Source organism: Miscanthus floridulus, chromosome 16 (assembly GCF_019320115.1).
Source record: "Miscanthus floridulus cultivar M001 chromosome 16, ASM1932011v1, whole genome shotgun sequence".
Lineage (NCBI taxonomy): Eukaryota > Viridiplantae > Streptophyta > Magnoliopsida > Poales > Poaceae > Miscanthus > Miscanthus floridulus.
In genome coordinates this window covers 90,811,153-90,816,161 of record NC_089595.1, presented here as the reverse complement: position 1 = coordinate 90,816,161, position 5,009 = coordinate 90,811,153, and positions in this window count along the sequence as shown.

The window sequence follows — 5,009 nt, the reverse complement described above, 5'->3', positions numbered from 1 at the left end:
TTCAAGATAAAGGATGATGAGAGTGTGCCGGAGATGCTCCATAGGCTTCAAGTGCTTATCAATGATCTCAAAGCACTTGGAGAAGAAGTGAAGGATAAGGACTTCTCCCATAAGTTCTTGAGATTCTTACCTTCAAGATTTGGTACATTGGTTACTATTCTAGTGAGGAGTGGTTTGGACACCATGATACCAAACCAAGTGTTGGGAGATATAATAACCGGTGATACATATAGAGATGATGATGAGAAGGAAGAAAAGAAGGAGAAGAAAGATGAGAAGAAGAATGAGAAGAAGAAGAGCGTGGCATTCAAAGCCACATCATCCAAGGGCAAAGCAAAGCAAGAAACATCAAGTGAAGAAGATAAATCATGGGATGATGATGATGAAAAGATGGCTCTATTTGTTAAGAGATTTGGCAAGTTCATGGTAAAGAAGGGCTACCATGCTAGAAGAAAGAAGTCTTCATCCAAGAACAAAGAAGAGTCAAGAAGGTGCTTCAAGTGTGGAAGCAAAGATCATCTTGTTGCTCAATGCCCATACAATAGTGACAATGATGATAACAACAAGAAGAACAAGAAAAAAAAGAAAGAGAAGAAGGATAAGATGACCTTCAAAAAGAAGAAGCGTGGTTCATATATAGTCACTTGGGATAGTGATGCTTCCTCAAGTGATGATGATGATGATAGTGATGATCACAAGACCACCAAGAAGAAGGTTCTTGCAAGCATTGCCATCAATGAGAAGCCTTCTCTCTTCAAATCTTCATCATGCTTCATGGCTAAGGTCACTAAGGTACAATCTTGTGATGATGAAAGTGATGAAGAACATGATGATTAAAATGAACATGAAAATGAAAATGATAGTGATAGTGATGATGATGAACCTACTAAGGATGAATTATTTGATATGCTAGAAGATGCTAAAGAACACTTTGACATTAAGAGAAGGGAATGTAAGAGCTTGAATAAGGAGGTAAAAGCCCTTAAGCAAGCCCTTGATGAGCTCAAAACAACTCATGAGAAGCTAGAGGAAGCCCATGAGAAGCTTGGCAAGGCTCACAAAAAGCTTGAAAAGGCTCATTCCACTTTGCTTAATGAACAAGATAAAAAGAAGCATGTTGAAACTTATGATGTAGGTTTAACTTATGATATAATTGATGAATCACTATCTATACCTACCATTGTTACTCCTACTAACCCTTCTTGTAGCACTTCCACTTTTACCTTATCTAGTAGTGATGGTCTCACTTGTGATGCCCCACTAGTGGTGGAGAATGAGAACCTCAAGAAGGAGGTCATTAAGCTCACTCACACCCTAGCTAAGGCTTATGGTGGTGAGGACCGCTTGCTTATGTGCTTGGATAGCCAAAGAGCTTCTCTCTACAAAGAGGGATTGGGCTATACCCCCAAGAAAGGCAAAGCGGCCTTTGCTCCTCACAAGACTAGTTTTATAAAGAACAATAGTCGGTTTTGCAATAGTTGCAAGCAAGTGGGTTATAAAGAGCAAGAATGCAACAACATGAGCAAAAATGCTAATGTATCCTCCATTAAGCTTGATTCATGCTATATGCTTACTAAGGGTACAAATGGTGTGAAGGCTAAGTTCATTGGTAAACCATGGATGGGTTTAAAGAAGAAAGCTATTTGGGTTCCAAAGAGCTTAGTACTAACCTTCAAAGACCCAAGCAAGTTTGGGTACCTAAAAAAAATTGATCTTCTTTTGTAGGTCAATTACAAAGCTGGAGAAAGGTATTGGGTTCTTGATAATGGGTGCACTCAACACATGACCGGTGATGCAAGAATGTTCAACTCAATCAACACCAATGGCAATGATGGTTATGATAGTATTATATTTGGTGACAATGGCAAAGGCAAGGTCAAAGGGCTTGGTAAGATTACAATATCCAATGACATGAGCATATCTAATGTGTTGCTAATAGAGAGCTTGAACTTCAATTTACTATCCATGGTACAATTGTGTGATCTTAGATTCAAATTCATATTTGAGATAGATGATGTAGAGATCATAAGTTTAGATGGCTCTAACTTGATCTTCAAAGGCTTTAGATATGAGAATCTATACTTGGTTGATTTCAATGCTAGTGAAGCTAAATTATCTACATGCTTGTTCACTAAGTCTAGCATGGGTTGGTTATGGCATAGAAGGCTTGATCATGTTGGAATGAAACAATTGAATAGATTGGTTAAGCATGACTTAGTTAAAGGCTTGAAAGATGTTGTGTTTGAAAAGGATAAGCTTTGTAGCTCTTGTCAAGCCAGCAAACAAGTTGGAAACACCCATCCTAAGAAAAGCATGATGAGCACTAGTAAAGCATTTGAGTTATTGCACATGGATTTGTTTGGGCCAACACAATACACTAGCATCGATGGTAATAAATATGGCTTTGTGATAGTGGATGACTACACTAAATACATATGAGTATTCTTTCTAGTGGATAAAGGTAAAGTGTTTGCAACATTCAAATTATTTGTCAAAGGCATTCACAATGAATTTGAAATAGCCATCAAGAGAGTTAGAAGTGACAATGGTAGTGAGTTCAAGAATACTAGAATTGATGAGTTATGTGATGAGTTTGGAATTAGACATCAATTCTTAGCCAAGTACACACCTCAATCAAATGGCCTTGTTGAGAGGAAGAATAGAACACTCATTGATATGGCAAGGTCTATGCTTAGTGAGTACAATGTGAGTCAATCCTTTTAGGCCGAAGCTATCAACACGACTTGCTATTGTAGCAACCACCTCTATTGTCACCGATTGAAAGAGAAGATACCATATGAGCTCTTGAATGGTAGAAAGCCCAATATTGCATATTTTTGGGTCTTTGGTTGCAAATGCTATATCTTGAAGAAAGGCACTAGATTGAGCAAGTTTGATAAGAAATGTGATGAAGGATTCCTACTTGGTTATTCCACTACAAGCAAAGCATATAGAGTTTGGAATTTGGATAATGGTACTCTTGAGAAAGTTCATGATGTTGAATTTGATGAAACCAAGGGTTCACAAGTAGAGAATGAGAACTTAGAAGATGTTAGAGGCATTTAACTTTCAAATGCTATGAAGAACATGGATATTGGTGAATTGAGACCTAGGCAAGTGAATGATGATAAAGATGATCAAGTGCAAGTGCTCTTTAACTCAAATATGCAAGAAGATACAAATCAAGTTAGTGCAAGTGGCTCTCATGACAATGAACAAGATCAAGTAGCTAGTACATTATCTCAACCCAATGATCAAGCAAGTGCAAGCAATCAAGTTCCAATCCTTCAACCAACCAATGTTGCAAGAGATCATCCTTTAGACACTATCATTGGTGATATTTCAAAAGGTGTACAAACAAGATCAAGATTGACATCATTTTGTGAACACTTCTCATTTGTGTCATCCATTGAACCTAAGAAGATAGATGAAGCATTGAAGGATGTTGATTGGGTGAATGCTATGCATGAAGAATTGAATAACTTCACAAGAAATCAAGTATGGGAGTTGGTAGAAAGACCAAAGGGACACAATGTGATTGGAACCAAATGGGTCTTTAGAAACAAGCAAGATCAAGATATGATAGTAGTAAGGAACAAAGCAAGATTAGTAGCACAAGGATATACACAAGTTGAAGGTCTTGACTTTGGAGAAACATATGCCCCGGTTGCTAGATTGGAAGCAATAAGAATCTTGCTAGCCTATGCTTATGCCCACAACATCAAGCTCTATCAAATGGATGTTAAGAGTGCATTTCTCAATGGTTATATTAATGAAGAAGTATATGTTGAGCAATCTCCTAGTTTTGAAGATGACAAGAAGCCAAACCATGTGTATAAGTTGAAGAAGGTATTGTATGGCTTGCAGCAAGCACCTAGAGCATGGTATGAGAGATTGAGAGATTTTCTACTCTCTAAAGGGTTCATAATGGGCAAGGTTGACACCACTCTTTTCATCAAGAAGATTAAAAAAGATCTATTTGTATTGCAAATCTATGTTGATGACATCATATTTGGATCAACCAATCAAGAATTTTGTGATGAGTTTGGAAAGATGATGGCTAATGAGTTTGAAATGTCCATGGTTGGAGAGTTAAGCTACTTTCTTAGTCTTCAAATCAAGCAATTGAAGAATGGTACATTTGTGAGTCAAGGCAAGTACATCAAGGACATGATCAAGAAATTTGGCATGTGTGATAGCAAAGTCATTAGCACACCAATGGTGTAACAACCCAAAAATCCATACACTAAAAATACCAACTACAAAATTTTTTCTGAAAAACTCCCATGTGATGATGAGTGTCATGTATAGAAACCCAACCTAAGAAATGCATTAGGTCTAACCCCAACCCAAGTTAACACATAAGAATGTCATGCCATTAGTTAATTGTGTTTATTTAAATTCTAACAAATAAAGTATTGCATACATTGTTAATTCAAAATATGATTTGGATTTCCATTTGAGTTATGATATGCTTAACAACTCCAATAAAATAATAAACCATAAAATAATTAAAACTCAAACCAAGGAATAAAGGTTTAAAGAGAAAAACTAATTCTATTTTTGTATAACAAAAACCACACCTATTTTTGTTATACAAAATAGCTAAATAAATTCCTAATATTTAATGTTGTGGGCCTCATATCCAAAACTCCAATGAATTTGGTGCACCAATTTTTAATTCAAATTTTAAAACCAAATTTGAATTCAAACAAAGGAAAAGAAAAGAAAAATAGAAAAAGAAAAGAAAGAAGGAAGCCTCGCTGTGGCCCAGGCCTGCTCGGCTTCACGGCCCAGCCAGCAACCGGCCAGCCCTGCTAGCGTGCAGTAGTAGGTCGGCCCACGAGCTCGCGCAGGCCCAGCAGCCAGCCGCACGCCACTCACACCCACGCGCCTCCCCGCCTTCGCTTGCAGCCGCTGCCACACGGGCCCCGCATGTCAGCCCTCCTGTTCATCTTCTCCATGACACGCCCCAACCGCTCACGCCGATTCCCTTCCCCGATCGAGCC